The sequence below is a fragment of the Rana temporaria genome, chromosome 2 (genome assembly GCF_905171775.1).
Source record: "Rana temporaria chromosome 2, aRanTem1.1, whole genome shotgun sequence".
NCBI lineage: Eukaryota > Metazoa > Chordata > Amphibia > Anura > Ranidae > Rana > Rana temporaria.
In genome coordinates this window covers 392,556,673-392,581,831 of record NC_053490.1, presented here as the reverse complement: position 1 = coordinate 392,581,831, position 25,159 = coordinate 392,556,673, and the positions used below count along the sequence as shown (strand labels likewise).

Here is a 25,159-nt window from a genome sequence, read left to right as displayed (position 1 = left end):
TGCCGACTTCCCCTCGGCAACTGTAGTCTGGGCAGGGGACTTTAACATGGCTCCCAATCCCAGCATTGACAGATTGAACCCCGACCGGACGACTGACTCGGCGCTCTCGCGGTGGGCGGAGACATATGGCTTGAGTGATGTGTGGAGGTGGAAATATCCATATGACAGATACTATACGTGTCACTCTGCAACCCATGCGACCATGTCTCGGATAGACTTGATATATGCCACCGACCCCGTCTTGTCCAGGGTGGTGGCGGTGTCTCACTTGCCGCGGGGGATATCGGACCATGCACCGGTTATGTTGGACCTCTCCACCGACTCCGCTGCAATGCGGGGCCTGTGGAGACTATCCAGGTACTGGATCACTGACGACAGACTGGAACCTTTAATGCTCACGGAGCTTAGAGACTACTGGGTTCATAATGACCACTCAGCCCCCCCTGAGGTGACCTGGGATGCCTTCAAAGCCTACGCCAGGGGCAGGTATCAATTCAATATAGCCAAAGTACGGAAGGAAGCTAAATTGGAACTAGCAGAGGCTGAGAGACGGGCGGTGCGACTGGAAAATATGTACACAAACTCGCCTGACCAAGGCTCGCACGCTGACATGCTTACTGCCTACAGGGAGTTGGCACTCATCCGTGCTGCCTCATGCCGTCGTTTCCTCCTTGCTCAGACTCAGCGAATATTTGAACAGGGGGAACGAGCGGGTAGACTACTGGCCTGGCTGGCGACTGAGAGATCAGGTAGCTCGTGTATAGCCAATATAAGAGATGAGGATGATGTCTTAATTTCAGACCCACTATTGATAAATGCCAGGTTTGAAAGATACTATCAGGACCTCTACTTGTCCAGGGCGTCATACACCCTGGATGAGCTGGACACATTCCTGCTCTCCCTGGACTTTCCCTCCCTGACCTCGGCGGCCAGTCGGACGCTTGAAGCTCCCATTACGCTGCAGGAGGTCCAGGGAGCTATCAAGTCTCTACAGGCAGGTAAAACCCCTGGTCCCGATGGACTCCCCACGGAGTTCTACAAGTCTAACCTGGAGGTGACGGGCCCCTACTTCTACTCCGCGCTCACAGCAGCACTGGAGCGCCTCAGCCTTCCGGCCTCCATGATGGAGGCGGTGATCGTTGTCATACCTAAACCCGGGAAGGACCCGGAACTGTGTTCATCCTATCGGCCTATATCTCTGCTCAATGTGGATGCCAAAATCCTGACCAAGATCCTGGCCAATCGGCTGAACACAGTGATCCTCACGCTGGTGCATGGCGACCAGATGGGATTCATGCCGGGGAAGGGCACGGATATAAATATCCGCAGGCTCCACACCAATATTGCAATTTTCCGCGAGCAGAATACTACCGGGGCTGTGGCCTCACTCGACGCAGAGAAGGCCTTTGACTCAGTTGAGTGGGCCTTCCTGTGGCGAGTGTTGATTAAGTTTGGGTTCGGTCCTAAATTCATTGCCTGGATCAAATTGCTGTATGGGTCACCCACGGCCAGGGTGCGCACGGGGGGCAACATCTCAGCCCCATTCCGTTTATGCAGGGGGACGAGGCAGGGCTGCCCACTATCTCCGGGGCTCTTTGCCTTGGCCATCGAGCCCATGGCTATTATGCTTCGCTCGACGCACGAGGTGAGGGGCCTGGAGGTGGGACCACTGACCGAAAGGGTGTCGCTGTATGCGGATGACACCCTTTTGTACCTTGGTGATGACTCTCAGTCCCTAGTGGCAGCCCTCAAAATCGTTGATAGGTTCGGCGGGTTCTCCGGGATTCGTGTTAATTGGGGCAAATCCAGTCTATTCCGCCTGTCCGACCTTGCCCCCCCCCACAGCGGACCTGACGCCGCTGAGTAAGGTCTCCAAATTCCGCTATCTTGGAGTGGACATTGACAACAATCTAGGTCAATACTTACACGACAACCTATACCCGGTCCTACAGACTCTAATTGCAAAATGCCAGGCCTGGAAGACACTACCCCTTACTCCGGTGGGGCGGGTGAACCTGTTAAAAATGGTGTTCCTCCCCAAGCTGCTCTACATATTCCGTAACACCCCGGTCCCTATCCCCGCTTCTTTTTTTACTAAATTGGATAGCGTAGTCTCCTCATTCATCTGGGGTGGGGGAGCTCCCAGAATAGCGCAACGCAAGCTTCAGCTACCTCTGTCCTCGGGGGGTCTGGCCCTGCCCTCCTTCAAAAAATACTACTGGGCGGCAGTGCTAGTAACAGTCCGGTGGTGGTTCCAGCAGACTAGGTCCAACCCAGCAGTAAACCTGGAGGCCGCAGTCATGGGCTCCTACTCAGCCCTCACCAACCTGGTCTATAGAGGACCCAGGGCCGCCCCACAGGTTACTCTCCCGATGCGCACAACGATTCAGGTTTGGGATAAGGTCACTGCAGCGGTCGCGAGCCCTGACTCCATCTCGCCTCACGCCCCGCTGTGGGGCAACCCAAGACTCTCACATTTCGGGTCCATCCCGGACCCTAGTGTCTGGGCCAGATATGGAATAGTGAAAATACAACATATTATGCCAGCGGGGGCGCTGCTCCCCTTCCCGGAGTTACGCACAGCGTTTGAGCTCCCCTCATGGATGCTGTTCAGGTATTTACAATTGAAACATGCGGCGCAGGCACAGTTCTCGAGGACAACTACGGTTGAGCCACATAGGATAGAGAGGTTCCTTATATCCCGTGGAATTGATAGAATAGTGTCCTCCATCTACCTCCGACTTACATGCGACGACTCAAAGGGGGACTCTCCCCTTCACAGAGTCTGGAAGGCGGACATTCCCGACCTCTCGGAAGAGGATTGGGAGTCTGCGCTGGTCCAATATATACCAACAACCATATCTGCCAGAGACAGATTCATCCAATTGAAATTCTTACACAGGGCCTATTACACCCCCCAGCGCCTTGCCAAGATATTCAATACCCAGTCAGACCGATGCCCTAAATGTCAGAGAGAGACAGGAACGTTCTACCACGTTGTGTGGGACTGCCCGGTCGTGCAGGGATACTGGGAAGGGGTGGTGGAAAAAATTAACGCTGCTACTGGCCTCCGAGTGCCACTGGACTCCAAGATTCTCCTTCTTGGTATCACAGAGGGCGTGACACAGTCTACTCACGCCGGCTTGCTACTATTCTTTCTCTGCTTCTACGCTAGGAAAACACTGCTACGACAGTGGAAGCTGGCGAGCCCCCCAACGGTGGCTCAATGGCTTGCACTGGTGGACTCCGTTCTGCCTCTATACAAATTGACCTACATGGGCCGCAAGTGCCCCCAAAAATTCGACAAGGTTTGGGGGACATGGGTGGCAGCTAGGGCACTGCCTGTCTGAGAATGCTCCTGTATGCTCCGGGAATTCCTGGTGCTTCTCCTTTAATCGTGTGGAGGAGGCGCACTCCCCCCCCCCAGGGGGTTGGGACATGACTCACCGTCCTGCAGCCTGACTGGCTGACCCTCACTATACCCAGCGATTCAACCTAGACCCATTCAGATCTATCTCTGGTGTGTTGCCCTGTACCTGTTATGCTGAATGTATGTATGTGCTAATCCGTACAATGACAAACCATGCTGTACCACAGTTTGCTGATTTACCTTTTGTTTTGTTTCTTTATTTTATTAATAAAACTTTTCTGTTAAAAAAAAAAAAAGCATATCTGAAGAAACAGCTTTTTAATGCCATTGACCAAACTAATTACAATTAATGGAATGTTTAAATATCCATATAAAATATCACATATGATCTAGAAGAAAAAAGACAAATGGGGGGGGGGGGATGTTAATACTTAAAACAGCCAAAGAATATTATAACAAATACATTTTTATTTCTGTTGAATTACTCCTGACTGAGCATTGCAAATAAAAGGCTGGGATGGGGAAGGCGTATTTATACCTCCTTCGGTTCTCACTCACATGCGCCCTCTGTTATTGCTGTGTACAATTTTATTGTCACTGTACAATGTGAAAGCTGTGACTAATCACGGCGATCATACAATATAATACAGCCTTTGTACTATAATTTCCTCTCACGGAGATATACTGTGTGAAAAAATATCTTACTAAACTGACAATTGTGTGTAAGGAACACACTTAACTTTTTTTTTTTTTGCATGTTCCAAAAACTTGCCATGCCTCTTGAGGTGAAAATACCTTGGGGTATTTGCTTTCAAATACATGGTCATTTTATGGGTGTTTCCACTGTCCTAGTGCTCCAGGGCCTCCAAAAATGTGATAGGTCATCATAAATTATAATATATTAGTGGTAGTAATGTAGTGAAATACCACTGTGACAACAGAGTTCGTGTGCAGAAACATACAACCAATATCCGGTATATCTAGGTGGTAACAACAATACAGTCCATAAACATCCAAAGAATTAGATAGTACAGTGCTGGCACGCAAACACCCTCAGTGTCCCTCCACCTTCACGCTTATGCGCTCACCTCCACTTTGGACCCAATACAGGTCACCATGCGCCTTCCCCCTTAACGGGTTTATAAATCCTCTAGTTAGCAAATGGCAATATCCTCTAGAGGTGCTTGAAATAGACCTGAGTGGTCCTGGATCCTACCAGGTGCTTTGGAGGTGAGCGCATAAGAGTAAGGCGAGTATTCACTTGATTGATTTGTATTTCTAATATTTTGTTTATATAATTTTTCCTATTCATTTATTTACCTATTGTATTGATACCCATCACAGAAGATTCACATATAGGGTTTATATATAATATAAATTTTTTTTTCACTTTATGATCAATAGGGGAGCGCTGTACCATCTTTAATTTTATTTAATTCTTTCTGGAAAACTTTTTGGGTATTCAGCAACAGACCTCACATACATTAAACACCAAACAAACCCGTCCATCGGGATACAAGAGAGATGGTGACATCACCACACCTGTGGTTGTGTGCGGGCCGACGCACCAAACTTAAAGCGGAGTTCCACCCAAAAACTGAACTTTCGCTTTTCAGAATCCTCCCCCGCTCCGGTGTCCCATGTGGCACCTTTCAGGGGAGCAGTTCTGTGTAATCCAGGTATTTGCTCCCACTTCTGGGAATAGGTCGCCACGGCAACCTACGCCACGTCCTGCACCTCCTCAGCCCCCGCCTGCTGTCTTCTGGGAGACAGGTCCCAGAAGACAGGGACCAGTGGGATCATGCAGCGCGACTCACGCATGCGATGGCGGCGCCTCCACCCGAGAGACAGATCATCTGCTCAGCAAACGGATGGAAAAATAGGATTTTCCTCAGACTGCAGAAACGGAGCATAGCGGCGACCGATGAGATCTGATGTCGGCAGATGTTCATCCTCCGACACCCGCTATCCCATAGGGATACATGCATGTCCCTTTTTCATCCATTAACGGATGGATGAAAAAACAGACAGACATACGGTCCGCTGGTGTGAAAGGGCCCTATGTCACACCATATTTGTGCAGCGGTCTTACAAGCGCAATTTTTTGGAAAAAATACACTTTAGTTTAAAAAACACAAAACTAAACTAAAACCAGTAAAGTTAACCCAAAGTTTTTCTGGTTTCTGAAAGATAATGTTACGAGTAAATTGATACCCAACATTTCATGCTTCAAAACCGCACCCGCTTGTGGACTGGCAACAAACATTGGCACTTAATCTTCATTGGCAAAGTTTAAACGTTTCTACAGGTTACCAGATTTGAGTTAGAGGATACAGTGCTAGAATTATTGCTCTCGCTCCAACGATACCTCACATGTGTGGTTTGAGCACCGTTTTCATATGCGGGCACTACTTACGTATGCGTTTGCTTTTGCGCACAAGCTCGGCGAGACGGGGCGCTTTTTACTTTTACATTGTCCATTTAAAAAAAAAAAAAAAATCATTTGGTCACTTTTATTCCTATTACAAGGAATGTATATACATCCCTTGTAATAGAACAAAAAGCATGACAGGACCTCTTTAACCACTTCCCGCCCGGCCCATTGTCAAATGACGTCCACAAAGGACCTCTACTGATCCTGTTGGACGTCATATGACGTCCTGGGCTTTGTGGGGGGATATCTGAATGATGCCTGCAGCTAGAGGCATCATTCAGATATCCTTCTCTTCTGCCGGCGATTCTGCACAACGTAAGCAATTATAGCGGCGGTTCCCCCTCCCACCGCCATCCGGTGCTTCTCCGGGCTCTCCCGTGCCATCGGGGGCCCGGAGAACGAATCGTCCGGCGCTGGCAGGAAGCATAGAGATGACTGATGACCAGATGGTCACCAGTCATCTCTATGACCGTCGGAGGACCCGGGCGCGATGTGATGACGTCACGCCCGGGTCCCCGTAAGTAAACAAAGCCGCAATTGCGGCTGCTAAGCAACAGCAAGCATGAGATCGGTGAGTTTTTTTTTTATTTCATGCTTTCCAGCCTATTACAAGGGATGTTTACATTGCTTGTAATAGGAATAAAAGTGATAATAAAAAAATTAAAAAAGAAGAAGTGTAAAAAAATAAATAAATATGTAAAAAAAAAAAACAAAAAAAAAAAAACAACATTTTTTTTTGTTTTTTAACGCCCCTGTCCCCAGTAGCTCGCGCGCAGAAGCGAACGCACACGCAAGTCCCGTCGACATATGTAAACGCCGTTTAAACTACATATGTGAGGTATCGCCGCGTGCGTTAGAGTGCCAGCAACAATTCTAGCACTAGATCTCCTCTGTAAATCTAAACTGGTAACCTGTAAAAATTTTCAAAGCGTTGCCTATGGAGATTTTTAAGTACCGAAGTTTGGCGCCATTCCATGAGTGTGCGCAATTTTAAAGCGTGACATGTTAGGTATCTATTTACTCGGTGTAACATCATCTTTCATATTTTACAAAAAAATTGGGCTAACTTTACTGTTTTGTTATTTTTTTAATTCATGAAACAATTTTTTTCCAAAAAAAAAGGCGTTTGAAAAATTATTGCGCAAATACCGTGCAAGATAAAACGTTTCAATGACCGTCGTTTTATTCCCTAGGGTGTCTGCTAAAAAAACATATATAATGTTTGGGGGTTCTGCGTAATTTTCTAGCAAAAAAAATATGATTTGTACATGTAGGAGAGAAGTGCCAGAATAGGCCTGGTATGGATGTGTGTATAAAAGCCCTGTATGGAAGCGGTTAATGTGACATCTGGGGTCAAAAAGACCTCAGATCTCTTTACAGTGAAAAAAAAGACCTCAGATCTCAAATTGACACTAAAATGCAATAAAAACAATTGTTCTTTAAAACCACTGGGCAGAAGTGACGTTTGACGTTGCGTCCATCATCCAATGGTATGGAGTCGAGTGTGGGCCATCTTTTCCTCACTCGACTTCCAGCCTCACAGGGGAAAAGACCAATTGTCTCCATCGCTACTGAAGGCTCTGGTAAGCTGTGGAGATGACCAGAACATGGCGTTCCTGATAAACGTGATCTTGAGGCGAATCCACTACAGAGACCACTTTTATCTGAAAGAGGACCGTTTGCCATTTTTAAATACACCGAGGTTATGGTAGCCATCTTCTGCCATAACAATGTTATTTAGCGTCAAAGTACCGACGTACAACAACGGTCGGTCGGTCAGTAAGTGGTTAAAGTGTGACAGCACTAAATACTAAAAAATGGCCTGGGCAAAAAAGGGGGTTTAACATGTCAGTCTTCAAGTGGTTAAGGATATCCAGGAATGATATAACACAAAGCTCCAATTAGCAATATCATATATGAATTACGGATTTGTTCAGGCTGTTAATAAGAAAACATTAAACAGAACTGCGAACATGAGCGCACATGTAACTTCTTCTGTTTATACAATGTGATAAACATCTGGCCTACTCTATAATCCACCCATTTATATAACTGTTACAAAAAAAGCCTCAAAACAAGAAAAAAGTAGGGCGACTGTAAAAAGAAGAAAAAAAAAAAAAAAAAATCAAACCAAAAGGCATAATAATTTGTTGATCATGGGGGGAATTTTTAGGTTTTAGAATAAACGTCTTTTGTGTTGAATTAACCCACAGGGAAATGCGACAATTAGAAATTTAGGTCATGGCTCAAAGGACCATGGCATGAAAACATTAATTGTTGAGACCAGAGGCATTTATTATTACGGTATACAGAATTTATAAAGCACCAACAGTTAGCGCAATGCTTTACAACATGAGGGCAGACCTTACAGTTACAATACAATTCAATACAGGAGGGGCCTGCTGGTTAGAGCTTACATTTGAGTGAGATTTGACCTTAAAGATTATTTAAACCAACATTTTATATTCCCGATATGTACCTGATATACCTGTATGAAAATCTATCATGTTCTCTTTGTATTGCTTCCTTTATGTAAAATCCCTGTTGTTCCTGCCAGTCCCTCTGTTTTCCTATCAAAAACTGACCACACTAAGCAGGAGAACACACCGTAGTCAGTTCTCTAACTATGCTGGGAACTCCGTGTGCTCTGCTTTAAATGATCAGACTTGTCCTGATACCCCCCCACCACAGCCATTTACTGGAAAGAGCAGTATACTGCTTCTCCTCCCCCCAGCTCTTATGTAGCCGAGAACAGAGGGTATGTGATCACTTATTTATCATTTCCCGCCCGTAGGACATCATATGACATCCTGGATTTTGAATGGAGATATCTGAATGATACCTGCAGCTACAGGTATCATTCCAGATATCTTTTTTTATCATCCGGCGATTCCCTCACATGTAAATCCATCTTAGTTGCCGTTTAGCCGCTTGATTGCTTTTAAAGGCAGTGGAATGGGAGCCAGAGAATGAATGGCCGTAGACCATGGACCATCTCTATGACCCTTGGAGGCCAGAAGTGACATCATGACTTCCGTCACTGGCAGATGTAAAAGCCCAAGATCCATTTTATTTTTATTTCAGGCTTTCCAGCATAGAGGAGAAATGTGGGGAATTATAGACCCCAGACCTCTCTGCAAAGAGGGCCTGTCATTCCTATTCCAAGGGATGTTTACATTCCTTGCAATAGGAATAAAAGTGATCAGAAAATTCAGGGGAAAGTGTAAAAATAAAATACACACAAAAAATAAATAAAGCGCCCCCATCCACCCGTGCTCGCACGCAAAAGCATATGTAGGTCACGCCCACATATGTAAACGGCGTTCAAAGCACACGTGAGGTATCACTGCGAACGTTAGAGCAAAGTCAATAATTCTAGAAAAAATACCTTTGTAACTCTAAACTGGTAAACCAGTAAACATTTTTAAAGCGTAGCCCACGGAGATTTTTAAGTATGGAAGTTTGGCACAATTTTGAGAGTGTGCCCAATTTTAAAGAGTGATATGCTAGGTATCAATGTACTCAGTAGAACATCCAGAACAGCCAGACAACGAGGGGAAGATGGCCCCCCACCCGTCTCCATATCATTGCAGGGCAGAAGCGACTTTTTTTTTTATTATTATTGCAATTTAGTGTAAATATGAGATCTGAGGTATTTTTGATCCCAAATATCATATTTAAGAGGTCCTGTAATGCTTTTTTTCTACTACAAGGTACAAACGCCTGTAAACGAAACGTGGCTAAATGCGAGTTACCACGTTTAGAAGCCGTTACAGAATTTTGGCGTTTCACATGCCTCTGAACATCTGTCCTAAACGCATTTTTTGTTTTCCAAAAAATGCTTATAAACTCAACTGCCTAAAAATGGCTATAAACGACCCTGTGTACATGTACAAATAACAGAGGAGAGATCAGGGGCAGCTGAAAAAACACCAAACTGCTTCTAAACATCCATTTACCAGCAGCAGTGTAAATGAAGCCTAACAAGTGCAGAGCATTTATCTGCTCACAACTGTCAAAAAAATAAAAAATAAACAGCCAGCAACGTTTAGCAGCAACATTGCTCAGCACTGAAAGACACAAAAAAGAAATGTTGTATCTTTCTGTTCATTTACAGATCAAAGGGATACACTTCGGTCTGTAAATTAAGTCAGTTTATAACAACCTTGTCAAAGTAAAAGTTGGTTTTCATTAAAATAAAAAAATTTGTTTAAATTGTTCTTCTGTTTAATCCCATATTATCCTTTATTAAGCCTTAATTTACTCTAATCCTTATTGCCCAATTAATGGCCTTATTAACTCCTTATTCTCCTTTTTTTTAAGTGTATTTTTGTGCGTGTACTCGAGAGAGGAGCCGGACTGCAGGAGTTGGGAGTAGGCAGGCCTCCCCCAGAGGCAATCTGCCACCTTTCTCCATGCCCCGGGTGGCAATGGTGGGTGTGTGAGGGGGTCCTCCCACACAGCCCGCCCTACCTGCTCCGCTTTGAAGCCCAACGGGGCAGAGGGACTCCCTATAAGAGAGTGAGAGGATTTGCCCGCTCAACCAGCCCCGTTAGTCCTTCGCCTCTCTTTTTTAGAGACCGCGTGGTCAAAGTGCGTGCATGTTAACCCAATTTCGGGTGCGTGCAAGTGTGGTGGTTTTTGTGGGAGGGGGGTGGGCGTACTAAGCGCAGGCTTACCTCACATAGCACACCCACCGGGAGCCGGGCTGAGACCACCAAACTCAATTCACATGTAGCAGAGACCGGGATCCGAACCCCTAGCTGCAGAGGTGAATGGCTCGTCAGCGCAGTGCCAATCGCGTTGAGCCACACTGCTTATGCACGAAACGGTCGGGCCGTTCAGGTCCGCCTGACAGTTTTTTTGGCAGACCTGAATGGCTGCTCCATTCTTCTCTATGGAGCATCGGATGTCAGCAGTGACATGTCCGCTGACATCCGACCCAACCCAATCCGATAAAATCAGGCATTTGGCGACACGTCTATGGCGGATCGGGTGTGATCTGATGATCGTCCGATCTCTCCATAGGAGACAGCGGTGCTGGACAAGCCCCTCAACTCTCAGTGAGCAGAGAGGGACATGTCATCCGCCGCCTCAGTGGAGAGATCACCCGCTGAGCTGGCGGACAGCTGCAAGCGAATCTGTCCCAGTGTGGAAGGGGCCTTATTTGTTATTGCACTTTAAAAACACATGTTATGTAGAAATTCTTCCAATTCTGTAACTAGTTACAAACAAATGGATGGTGCTAAGATTTACTTTTGATCATTACAAACAAATGGATGGTGCCAAGATTTACTTTTGATCATTACAAACAAATGGATGGTGCCAAGATTTACTTTTGATCATTTCAGCTACCCGAGTTAATACCTAGCCTATTTCATCTAATTCCTTTTAACTAAGCAATAACCAGAAGGATTTATGTGTCTGCCAGGGATAACACTGGACAATCTGTGACTAGGCAACCAAAACGTTTCTAGAGTAACCCACGCAAAGATTAACCTCCCCTTAATAACAATTTAAAAAGTGAACTTGCCTTCTCAGTAAAGGGCAATAATTAGAAATGGATTTAAGGGAACCGACAGACCAGCTGTTATCCCAGGAGATGAGGCTTCCATCTAGCAATGAAGACTGTTAAAGTAGCTTTAAACCCCCCCCCCCCCCAAAAAAAAAAAAAACATTGCAGCTTACCAAATTCTTAGATGTGGGAGCTAACTGCATTTTAAGGCTTTTTGTTCAGTTTTACTTGGTGATATGGCCAGTAAGTCTGTTGCTTTAACAGACCAGCTGTCTAGCAAAAGTGGAAGGTAGAGTGTTGAGACAAACCATTTAACCTGTCAGTGTTCACAATGGTCGACTTTTGTAAAACCTGTATGCCAAATGTAAAATAAAATAAAATAAAAATGGTGCCAGACCAATAGATGAAAAAAAAGAACAAAAAAAAAACACTATAAAAAAAATAAAAATAATGCAGCCCCAATATAGCAGGATTGGTAAAGACACACTACTGTGCTAAATGTTTTCGCAGGTATGGGGGGGGGGGGTAAAGTAGATGAACAAAGGGAAATCCAAATAAAATCAATATTTGGTGTGACCACCCTTTGCCTTTAAAGCAGCATCAATTCTTCCAGGTACACTTGCACGCTGTTTTTGAAGGAACTCTGCAGGTAGGTTGTTCCAAACATAATGGAGAACTAACTACAGATCTTACGTGGATGTAGGCTGCCTCAAATCCTTCCGTCTCTTCATGTAATCCCAGATAGATTTGATGATGTTGAGTTCAGGGCTCTGTGGAGGCAAAAGCATAACTTGCAGGACTTCTTGTTCTGCTTTATGCCGATCATAGTCCTTAATGACATTGGTTGTATGTTTGGGGTCGTTGTCCTGCTTCAGAATAAATTTGGGGCCAACCACACACTTCCCTGATGGTATGGCATGATGGATAAGTATCTGCCTGTATTTCCCAGCATTGAGGACACCATTGATCCTGACCAAAACCATTAGCAGAAATACAGCCCCAAACTAGCAAGGAACCTTAACCGCGATTCAATGTTACCTGCACACACTCATTATTGTACCGATCTCCAGCTCTTTGGCAAACAAACTGCCTCCTGCTACAGCAACATATTTCACATTTGGACTCATCATTCCAGAGCACCTACTGTGATTTTTCTATACCTCAGTTCCAATGTTTTTGTGCATAGTTGAGACATGCAGCTTTTTTTCCCCCCCATGTCAGAGGTATGGCTTTTTGGCTGCAATTCTTCCATGAAGACCACTTCTGGCCAGACTTCTCCAGACAGTAGATGGGTGTACCTGGGTTCCACCGATGTCTGCCAGTTCAGTGCTGATGGTACTGCTGGACATCTTCCGATGTCAAAGGGAAGTAAGCATGATGCGTCTCATCTGCTGCATTAAGTGTTGACCACTGCACCTTCGGGCCTCAACATTTCCAGTTTCTTTGTGCTTCTTCAAAAGAGCTTGAACGGCACAACTTGAAACTCCAGTCTGCTTTGAAATCTGTGCCTGTGAGTGATCTTGTTGAAGAATGAAACAAAATTCTCCTGTGCTCTGGTGTTCCGCCAAACCCGGGTGATGTAGTGTAGTCTCACGGCAAAGTCTATAATCTTGCAGCTCTCCTCAGAACAAAGGGTGTTCATAAAACTAGAGAAAAAGAAAAGAAGGGCCCCGCCCCTCTTAGCCCACCACACCCGCCCATCCCTGTGGGCGGGTGTGGTTGGCTAAGAGGGGCGGGGCCTGCCAATTAAAGGCCACCTGAGATGGGGCCCTCCCTGCACACTTGCGCACATATTTAACTGAGGACACACAGGAGAGAGCTATCACCACTTAGGCTCTGAGGAAGGGGGTACACCCCAGAAACACGTAAGCCGTCTATATGTCCGAGGTTCCACTGGCAGGTGCCATGGGGTCCAGTTCCTAGCTGTCTGAAAAGCGCTTATTTCAGCTCTCATTGTGAGTAAGACCATTGTTTTTAATAAACATTTTAGTGGTAATGCACTAGGTCGGTGCGCCCTCCCTGTTTTTTTTCTCTAGTGATCTTGTTGATGCAGTAAAAGCTACCTTGTGTCTTGTTGCTGCGCTTAGTCTTGCCATGGCGTATGACCTGTGACATTAAACGGTCTTCCACAACCTCAGCTTAGTGGCAGAGTTTGGCTGTTCCTCAGCCAGTTTTAAGCTTCCTACACAGCTTTTTCTGTTTCAGTTAATGTGTGTAAGGTGGAGGAGCGCAGCAGCCAGGGGTTTTCTCATGCTCCTGCCTATTGCCAGTCCGGTCACAGAAGATTAACAAGAATTTGTGAAAGATATGCTTGTTATGCTCTCTATAAATGTGAGCATATTTGTTGCATTAAAAAAAAAAAAAAAACAATCAGATAGTTGTGCTATTCCGATGATCGATTCCCCCTCTTCCCACCCCTCCCCTCCTATCTTTTCTCTGTTCCTTTTCTTTTCCTTTTCTCACTTTCTTTATCCATCTCTACCCTTTTGTGTGCGCAGTCTCGCAACATGAAAACATTGGTCGCTGTGCGGCGACATTCTTAACCCCAGTTATGTGCCTGTTATTATATAGGATCGTGTAGACGGTTCATACTTGTTATTATCTGCACTGAAGCAGTAGGAAACCAAAGGAAAGTTGACCTGTGCCTTGTGTACTTGTGTCTCCTCATGCTGCGACATTTGGCTCTGTATTCTGTAAGAAATGTACTCCTTCTCTTTCTTATTTTCAATAAAAAGTTAGTTACTTGATAAAAAAAAAAACAGGCTGACAATTTTACTCTGTGTAAGCTTTTCTTTTGACCCAATCCATCCATCCAGGAGGGTGAGAATCTGCAGAGGATTTAAATAGTGGAGGATTGCCGCTTCTGATACTTACACAATCTTACAAAATAACTTAATATGTTTACTGAGTGCATGCAGGAAACCAATATGTTTTGGAGATCTGCATCCCCTTGCTGAAATGCTTTTACAACTTTATAACATTGTATTTGGTAGGCAGCCAAGACATCGGAAAAGCAGATGCTGTACTATCACGTGGTGTCAGTGACAGATCGTCATTGTGGACAGCAATAAAGGCAAAATCAGTTCTAACTCTATACCACTCTACTGAAAATGTGTTAATCTTTGTCTGTGTCCTAGATAAAGATTTGCCCTCACTTCCTAAAATCCCCACAACAAAGAAACCAGCAGCAATAAAAACCTGACCAAGAATCTAACCTGTCCATGTAATATCAATAAACAGCTCATCAATTCAGCACAAGAAATGCAACTTTATCACCATAGGTTACTTATGTCATAAAGAGCTCCCCCCCTACTAATTTACAGCAGACCTTGACTACAATTTTTTTTTGTGCTCCAGCACATTCTCCCCCACCTCCCCATTTTCACCTAGGTGAGAATGCATATTCTGCCCCAGCAGCCTCCTGGGATATCCATATCAGATATCCCAGGAGGCAACAGCTTACATACAGCAACTGAAGGACGGACTTGTAGGCGCATCATCGGAGGTCAGCTGCAAGAACCCAGAAGAGACAGCCAGCTCCAGATGAGGTCAGAAAGGAAGATGGTGGTGCAGAACTCGGTTTGCAGTGGGGGGGAGAGGTGGATCACAGCGGGACAATGCTGGATTCGCTGGGCATGCAAATATGTTATTTGAGTCTATTTAGAGCATTTGTATTGCACACTTGGTCGTTTTACCTACAGGTAAGCCTAGAATAAAGGCTTACCTGTAGGTAAAATGAATCTCTCCTAAACTGGTACGGTTTAGGAGATATTCACCCTTCATTCAGCTGCTGACATCAGCAGGACTTGTGCCCTGAAGGTCCGGCGGCTAATGCCAGAACAAAGAACTCCTGTGCACATGCGCTGGAGTGGCGTCATCAAGGCTCCAGTCACTCACAGCACGAACTCGGAAGAAACGCAGAGGGAACATGTCAGCCCCTTCGGTGGTGACCAAGTGAGCTGCAGGAGCCTCGTTCTAACGTGAGCATTTCATAATGTGCTAGTACGAGACACATACTAGCACATTAATCTATTGATTTGCAGGTTTTTGTTTTTTGGGGGGGGGTTTCGTCGGTTTACTGTCGCTTAAAGACAGAATTAAAAGCAAAAATAACCCTGGGGGGGCAAAGTCCCTCTTTAAAGCTTAAGTCTAGGTATGATTTTTATTGCATAGCAGCCTGGACCAAATAAGAATGCATAGCCCATACCTGAGGAACTGCTTTGGAAGGTAGCAATTACTGTGGCTGAAGTGATGACTGCAATCTTCCCAGTCCTGTGCCAAGGGGCTTCCCTTTTACATAGTGAACACAGGGGTTGGGGTCGCTGACTTGGCACTGCTGCTATTCACAGAATACTGGGCATTCTGCATATGGACAAAGGGAGAAGAGGAACAAACAAACAAGACCATCCTTGGTCTAGTCACAGAATGCGGTGGCACTGGCAGGTTTTACACTAAGCCGAGTGTAACTGTAACTGTGTAAAACTAACAGAGGGGAGAGAGAGAAAAGCTGTCAGCTCGATGTCGGGGGTGGGCGGGACCCAGCAGCTATATTACACCAGCCAATGGGATAGTATCCGGGCGGGCCGCTACATGTATGTGGCCCTGCCCCCTTTCTAAAGCAGCCCAATCATCGGCTAGTGTAATTTAGCTGCTGGGTCCTGCCCAACCCCGACATCGAGCTGACAGCTCCTCTCTCTCTTCTCTGTTAGTTTCACACAGTTACAGTTACACTCGGCCCAGTGTGAAACCTCAAATCAGTGCCACCAGCCAGAGCCAATCAGTGCCACATGTCAGTGCCAACCAGTGTCACCCGCCAGTGTCACCTGCCACTGCCAACCAGTTCCAATTGCCAGTGCCATCTGTCCCAAACTAGTGCCATCTGTCAGTTCCCAACCAGTGCCACCTGCCAGTGCCATCTGTCAATTCCAAACCAGTGCCACCTGCCAGTTCCAAACCAGTGCCACCTGCCAGTTTCCAACCAGTGCCACCTGTACTGAGAACATCAAGTGTGTGCTAGAGTGACAGGAGTAAGCAGGAAGGAGTGGAGTGATGAGGTTGTTTTTTTCTATTTTTTAACCTGCCTAAAATATCGGCCACAAAAATCGGCATCATATATCGGCCATCGGCCACCCCAATTTCTAAATATCGGCATCGGCCAGAGAAAAACCCATATCGGTCTATCTCTACACATGTCCAGTTTGTCACCCAATCTGCCAGATGGATGGGGAATATATCCCCATCTGTCTGTTTTTTTGCGGACAGGATCGCATCGGATGTCGACGGGTGTAAAGGAACACATGTCTGTTTACATCCGCCGCTCCATGGAGGGCAATGGATGGTCTGATCAGGTCCACCTAAAAAACTGAAAGGTGAACCCAATCGGTCCACCCATGTGACAGGGGCCTTAGCATTAACAGCCCACTGGAAGTGGCGTACAACATTACAGATAACCAAGCTAGGTCAATTCGTTTTTTTTATTTCTCTGGAGTAAAGGATTGGTGAACAATTAGACATACAAAATAAGTTCCATCATAGCCCTCTTCATCTGTTCGCAGTAAACAAAAATAATTCCACAGGTACCCCGTACAGTGCCCTGTAAGTCAGCTATCAGGTTTCCATACAAATGCAAACACTGAGACGCCCTCTTCAAAAAGGCACATTTACCCTGTAATTAGTCCCCATCACTCAGCAAGTTTGGTGGGAGAGGCAGAACTCAATGACAGCCTAAGGTCTGCAGGGCAAAAATGCCAAGCTGAAGGTGGGACCTCAGTGCTTCTGTAGAACCATACCTTCTGCATTAGAAGGTGTATTTTTTTTTTTTCCACAAAAAGATTAAAAGGATAAGTTCACTTTTTAGAAAAAAAAATTATAAATGCACTTTTTTTGCAGGTAAAAAATGAAATGTGCATCTATTTATTTTATGGGCAAGCAGACACAATTTGACAGGAAGAGAAAGTGAACTACAAAAAGGTGTCATAATTAGAGGTCGACCGATATATCGGCCGATATTTGTCCGTTTTGGAGAAATCGACAACCAGTGCTAACTATTGCCACCCAGTGCCACCTGCCAGTGCCAATAAGTGCCACCTGCCAGTCAGTGCCAACCAGTGCCACTTGCCAGTGTCACCTGCCAGTGCCACGTGCCATCTGCCAGTGCCAATAAGTGCCACCTGCCAATCAGTGCCACCTGCTAGTACCATCTTTCAGTGCAACCTGCCAGTGCCAAAGGGTGCCTTCTGCTAGTGCCATCTTCCAGTGCCACGAGCCAGTGCCACCAAAAAAAAAAAAAAAAAAAATCGGCCTAAAATATCGTCCACAAAAATCGGCATCATATATCGGCCGCCCACATTTCTTAATATCGGCATCGGCCAGAGAAAAACCCATATCGGTTGACCTCTAGTCATAATAGTTCATTTAAAACTTCAAGCCGACAGCCGCAAAGGTTGTCGGACCTTGTCGTTTTTCCATGTGACAGCTAGTATGGGGGGGAGGGGAGGGGGGGGGGGGTGGAGGAGAAGAAGATCCCTGCTAGCTGTCAGAACAGAAGATCAGGGGGAGCGGAAACTGGTGCATGATTGTAATTTTTTTACAAAAGGTGAACTTATCCTTTAAAGACCAAGTTCACCTGTATGAAAAAATAAATGTACATATTTTTGAAGGAAAAAAAATATCATTTCTTTTCTTTTTACACTGGAGCCTGCAGAGCATTGTACCTGCAATCAGAGGATATCGGGTGCAATGTCAGTCTCCCTCCAGCTTTCTACCCTATACGGGCTGCCAGCTCCAGCCTAGGTGAACACTGGTGCATGTGGAACAAACACCACACCTTGTGATTCACACTGCATTCATGTGCACTTTACATTTTGTATGGCTGAAATCACATCCACACCAAAATGGTGCAGGACCCTTTTTTTCCCCACCGCACCTGAATCGCATGGGTGTTCAATTCTGGCAATCGCACTGTGTTTTGCAATCTTGTAGTTTGTTAATAAGGATGAGCTCAGGAGTGTTCGCAACTCCCCAGGAAGCCGACACTTTGCAGCGCTAATCACAGGTAGACATTTCGCGATTTGTGCAGCCGCGAGTCAGGAAATGTCTCACTGCCTGCGAATAGCGGTGCGGAGTATCAGCTTCCTGGTGGGCATGTGGAGTTGAACACACATGAGCTCATCCTTAATTTGCAGATCTCTGTGAATCAATGATGTGACTGTGAAGCCCTATGCCAATTTCAAATGTGACAGCTGCTGTGGGGGAGAGGCACCTCTATCCACTGTCACAGGTGGGGGGGGGGGGGGGATTGGTGTTTGCTTGAATATGATATGTTACATTCCAAATAAGGGTGTTCAAAGGGAGAACCCATCCTTTAGACCTGGTTCACGTTGGTACGATTTCACGCCTATAGGTACTGTAAATATTCTCTAAACTTGCACCATTTATGGAGAAATTTACTGATGACATCATCTGTGCATGCGCTCTGAAGGAACATGCACCCATGCTGTTCTTTCAAAGCCCTGTGCCATGACTGTAGCTCATGCCCAGGAGTGATGCCACGTGGCTCTGGCCAATCACACAGCCGGAGTCCACGGACCTGCAAGATAGATAAGATGAAGATGGATGCGCCCTCCAGCGGTGACAACAAGTACTTTGTTTGCAGGTAAGTTTCACATAATGTGCTAGTATACGATGCATACTAGCACATTATGCCTTTACTTTGCAAGTCAGATGAAAAAAAAAAAAAAAGTTAACGCCAAGCAGGTTACTTCCTTTTTAATCGCCTGGAAGGGTGTATTATCCTTTACATGTTCATCCTTTACATATCAGAATAACTATTTTTACCAAAGAATGCACTGAAGCAGTTCCCATAATAACAATACAACAAAAGCTTCACAAAGATGTTCTTTTCACACCAATGGCATTGTATTAGGTTCGGTAACCTCTCATAGAGCCAAATAATAAAAGACAAGGACAGTGTGAGTGGTCAGGCCTTTGCCATTTGTGCTGTAAGGCCCTGAGCAGTGTGTGTGTGGGGGGGTGTGTGGGTGAGAAGGAGGCGGAGCCCCCACACCAAACAAACCCAGCCACATGCAGGCGCTCATATACACCTCTCTCGCCGCTTCCCTCCATTTTACCTGCTTCCCGAGGCAGGGCGGGAGAACAACAACCCCGGTCACCGGGACTCAACACTACGACTCCTCAAACTGGCTCCACTGCTTCCCACAGGTAACTACCTCAAAGGTACTTCCGCCAGGAGCGTCAGCCCCCAGCGTCGTGACGTTACGCGACGTAAAGCCGTGGCCAGTGAGATGTCGGAGCTACTGGTTAGGAGCTTCTGGTTGGCTGGGCGGTTCATGCTGTCTTGTCGGCGCCAAGCGAAACCCAGTGACTGGGTGCCAGCTTGGCGTGCCAGCAGTGTGTACCAGGGCTGCTTTGTGTAGTGAGCTAGACGAGGGGCTTTACTACAATGGTAAAAGGGGTTTTATGCTTCATTTACTGCACACACGTACTGCGAGGCAGGCAACTACCGAAATGTGAACTGGAAGTGACTTATGTTTATCGAATGCTTTGTTGTCGCACATTAGAGTATAACTAAAGGGAAAACCTTTTATTTTCTGTTTTGACAGAGTGGAGAGGAATTAGTCAGATTTGTTTCTCTATCTGATTCACTTTCCCTGTTCTGACAACAGGCGTACCGCCATTCTGTTTGCGCAATTTAACTGTGATTCAGAATCGCGACAATTCCGTTTTTTTTTTTTTTATAAAAAACATTAAAGATAAACTTACCTCCACTGTGCAGCTCGTTTTGCACAGAGTGGCCCTGATCCACGTCTTCTGGGGTCCCTTGGCAGCTGTCTCTGGTCCTCCCCACAAAAACTCCACACAGTCATGCGAGCTCCCTCGCATTGTGTGGAGTCCTTACGGGCACGCTCCCATGATACAGCGAGTGGACAAAGCCGCTCGCTGTATCACTCGGCGCGCCGCGTCATTGGATGTGATTGACAGCAGCACCAGCCAATGGCTGCGCTGCTATAAAATCCATCCGCTCTTGCCAATCAACAGCCAGGCTGAGCAGCGAAGAGGATGTCGGGGCCGAGCGAGTGTCATTTTCGAGGGGGCAGGTAAGTATAACGGGGGGCTGGTGTAGACTGAAGTTTTTTTCACCTTAAAGCGGTTCTCCGCCCTAAAGTGAAGTCCCGCTGATCGGAACCCTCCCCCCCCCGGTGTCACATTTGACACCTTTCAGGGGGGTGGGGGGTGCAGATACCTGTCTAAAGACAGGTATTTGCACCCACGCCCAGCATTCACGAGCAAAAGACGGGCATTCCGTCACATCCCGTCGCCCCCCCCCCCCCCCCCCCCCCGTTGTGTGCTGGGAACACTCGGCTCCCAGCACACAGCGGGAGCCAATCGGCGGGCGCGACTCGCGCATGCGCCGTAGTGAACCGGGCAGTGAAGCCGCAGCGCTTCACTTCCTGGTTCCCTCAGCGGGGGGAGCAGCAGGGTGACGAGCGATCGCTCGTGCTCTGCTGCGGACGGCGCTGGACTCCAGGACAGGTAAGTGTCCTTATATTAAAAGTCAGCAGCTGCAGTATTTGTAGCTGCTGGCTTTTAATATTTTTTTGGGGTGGAACATCCGCTTTAATGCATAGAATGCATTAAGGTGAAAAAACTTTTACCTTTACAACCCCTTTAATGCGGAGTTCCACCCAAAAGTGGAAATTTCGCAAGTTTTTCTCCCCTCCCCACTTTCGATGCCACATTTGGCACCTTTTGGGGGGGGTGGATGCTTTTGACAGGTACCCTGTCCCCACTTCCGGGAGTCCGGGCCTCTGCGAATTGCGTCAGCAGCTCGGTTCTCTCCTCCTTCTCCTGCCGCGTCAGCTGTAATGCTTCACTAATAAGTTCCCTCACCGGCAATGGCGGCAGCAGCACCTGGCAGCTGACAGAAACATTAGCTGCGATGCTGACATCGCTGGATTTCAGGACAAGTAAGTGTCCTATTTATTAATTTTTATTTTTTTTAATTCTCTTTTTATTGATTTTCAATTTACAAAAACAGGGCCTTGTAGCGGGGTTGCCCTGTCAGAACATAATGACAGGCCTGAATCCCGCTGGAACTTTATTCACGCTTGTAAATATGTAAGATACCTTTAAGGAGTTATGCATTGTGGGACTGTGAGTAGCGGGAGATATGGACTCCATTGACTCTTAGGAGAAACAGACTACACTTCCCACAATGCCCTGTGTTGGGGCATTCCCCGGCTCAAATAGTACCACGTTAATCGGTACCTAAAAACAGGTTATCTGCCTAAACAGTGCTGTTGGCGACAGAAAAACAAACAAGAACAAAGATACAAAGAACAAAACATCACTGCTCAGCCACTCCATTTGGAGAAATTATGAAAGGAGTATGTGCTACTCGTTTTCGATAAAGGTGAGGTTTCCCAAGAGGGAACTTTTGTCACTAGGCCTAGAATTCTAAGGGTTCAGCTATATGGGTGTCAGGGGGGTCTTGGCAGGTGTAAGCACGGAAGGGGTAGTTAAAGGGTTACTAAAGGAAAAAAAATGTTTTCTTTAAAATAACAAACATGTTATACTTGCCTCCACTGTGCAGTTAGTTTTTCACAGAGTGGCCCCGATCCATGTCTTCTGGGGTCCCTCGGCAGCTGTCTCTGGTCCTCCCCGCAAGAACTCACCACATTCATGCGAGAGAGCTCGCATGGTGATGAGTCCTTGCGGGCGCGCTCCCGTGATACAGCGAGCGGCCATAGCCGCTCACTGTATCACTCGGCGCGCCGCTTCACTGGATGTGATTAACAGCAGAGCCAGCCAATAGCTGCGCTGCTCTCAATCCATCCACTCCAGTCAATCAGCGGCCAGGCTGAGGGGCGAAGAGGATCTCGGGACCGAGCGCGGGACTTTCGACGGGTCAGGTAAGTAAAACAGGGGCTCGGGGGGGGGCGGCATCATCAGATGTTTTTTTCAATCTATGCATTAAAGCGGAGGTTCACCCTCAGAGAGCACATTTTCCCCTTTAGATTAATACTCGTTTTGTCTAGGGGAATCGGCAAATTGTTTTAAAATATGATCCGTACTTACCGTTTACGAGATGCATCCTCTCCGTCGCTTCCGGGTATGGGCTGCGGGAATGGGCGTTCCTTCTTGATTGACAGTCTTCCGAGAGGCTTCCGACGGTCGCATCCATCGCGTCACGATTTTCCGAAAGAAGCCGAACGTCGGTGCGCAGGCGCAGTATAGAGCCGCACCGACGTTCGGCTTCTTTCGGCTACGAGTGACGCGATGGATGCGACCGTCGGAAGCCTCTCGGAAGACTGTCAATCAAGAAGGAACGCCCGCTCCCGAAGACCCATACCCGGAAGCGACGGAAGAAGATGCATCTCGAAAACGGGTAAGTACGGATCATATTTTAAAACAAATAGCCAATTCCCCTAGACAAAAGGAGCAGGAAGCTAAGGGAAAAAAAAAAAAAAGGAATTGGTTGAACTCCCGCTTTAAGGTGACATTTTTTTTTTTCCCCTTTACAACTCCTTTAATGTGTATCAGATAAACCGTCTATTCTTGAGAAGCATTGGTGGAGGCAAAGTCAAGCCATAATTTCCACACTTTGTCGAATTTAGCAATACACCCACGGGAGTCATATGTGGCTTTATATAATGATATTGTAGAATTGACTAAAGCTTTCAAAGAATTCAGAGAGAGTGCATCTGATTGTTTCCATTTTAGTAATATTGCTTTACAGGCGTAAAAGCGCAGAAGTCCTATGAGGGTCTTAGTTGCTATGTGGTGCGCTAAAGCGCCCACCAGGCCCAGCAAGCAGACTGGTACAGTTTGCGGGACTGTTAACAGCGAGGCTATAAATTGCGTCACCTCTACTCAGAAAGAGTGCACTTTGGGACAGGACCACAACATATGACCGAAAATTTGGTTTAGTGCTTTTTTGGTTGGTACTTTTGAGCCTGGCCATTATGGAAACATTTTTTATACTTCATGTATATATTTAATCGCTTACTGCTAAAAATGCATCTCATTCAAAGTCCCAACCCCCCCCCCTTTTTTTATAGATTTACAGGGATGGAGGCCTGTGGTAGTTTTTATCATATGCCTCATCTAAAGTCCCAACCCTATCCCCCCTTTTTTCAACACTATCCAGGGATGGAGATGCGTTTCAGCAGTGGAATAGAGTGCCTCCACAGATCTACCACCAACAGTTAATTATGCATTGTCATTTTTTGACTAGCTGACCCAGGTTGATGTGGTCCGCCCTTCGTTTGGTGGTATTTTGGTTTGGTAGGCATGTTTGGTTCCACTCTTGTATTTTTTTTTGTTTTTCCAGTTCTCTTTTTTGCTAGACCAACTATAGGTAGGGGCGGGTTTAGGTTATCACCTGCCCCCTATCTATTGATTAGCACACCTGTGCTCCTTTTTAGGAGACTTTAAAATTCATAGTTAGTAACTGCAGTACACGGAGTGCCTTGACGTTGGCCTGCAGCTTACAAAGGTTTTTGTAAATACATGCAACTAAACCTCTGTTTTTAATGCATACAGCTAGACAGATTAATTTGGTTTAGTGCTTTTTTGGTTGGTAATTTTGAGCCTGGCCATTATGGAAACATTTTTTATATTGCATATATATATTTAATCGCAAACTGCTAAAAACGCATCTCATTCAAAGTCCCAACCCCCCCCCCTTTTTATAGGCCCAATTTTTCTGCCCCTGTTTAACAGGGGCGTGTAATTACAATTTTTTATGCAATACTTTGCAGTGGGCTCATTCCTGCTCTCCAAATAGAGTATCTGTGAGAGGTTGCAGTGTTGTGGCACCACCACCAACAAAGGCCCAATTTTTCTGCCCGTGTTCAACAGGGGCATGTAATTACAATTCTTGATCTAATATTTCACAGCAGGGCCCATTCCTGCGCCCACCAAGACTAACTGTGAGGACTGTGTTGTGGCACCAGCGCCATCACCAAAGGCCCAATTTTTCTACCACTGTTCAACAATGGCATGTAATTGCAGTTCTTGATATAATAGTTCACACAGCAGGGCGTTCCAGTGCCCACCAAGACTAACTGTGAGGGCTTACAGTGTTGTGGCAACACCAACACCTAGGGCCCAAATTTATGCAGAGTATATACGGCAGGCCCCTACTTTCAAACATCCAACTTACAAACGACTCCTACTTGCAAACGGAAGGAGACAACAGGAAGCGAGAGGAAATCAACCCCTAGGAAGGGAAATTCTCTTCTGAAAGAGGTGTCTCCTGTCCACTGATGCTTTATCACCAATCCTTGTTTCAGTAAAAAACCCACGTTTTCAAAAAATCATTTGTCATTGGGACAGAAAGTGAATTGCAATATTCTGAACAGATGCACACAGACAGCAAAACAAATGTTACAGGGGTGATAACCCTTCTCTATGTCTTCAGAGAAGCTTAAAAATAAATTTTATGGCTGGTGCTACGCTTTAAAAAAGTACCAGTTCACAATTACAAACAGATTCTACTTAACAACAAACCTACAGTCCCTGTCTTGTTTGCACCGCCTGTATACTGCTGTTCAAAGTATGTAGAGCCAAAGGGGCTTGTAATGACCTGGGGGAGGGGGGGGGAACCCATGCTATTTTTCTCAATGATTTTCAACACGTGCCACTTCACAGGCATACTATAGACACCCAGCAGGTATGATATTTAAAGGAATTTTTCATATTTTTTTTTTCACTTTAAGCATAATTAAAATCACTGCTCCAGAAAAAACGACCCATTTGAAAGCTTTTTTTCACATTTATACATGTTCCCTGGGGCAAGACCCGGATTCTCAAACCC

The 25,159-nt window shown here is 46.0% G+C and overlaps 1 protein-coding gene across 1 annotated transcript in view; it reads right to left on the bottom strand.

Annotated features, from left to right (window-relative positions):
- The window catches only part of EYA3 (EYA transcriptional coactivator and phosphatase 3), a 103,799-nt gene extending 84,206 nt beyond the window's left edge, over positions 1-19,593 (bottom strand). The window contains 1 exon segment of the mRNA XM_040338040.1: positions 19,449-19,593. The gene's annotated coding sequence lies outside the window, so the exon portion shown is untranslated.
- Between the last annotated feature and the right edge of the window lie 5,566 nt (positions 19,594-25,159).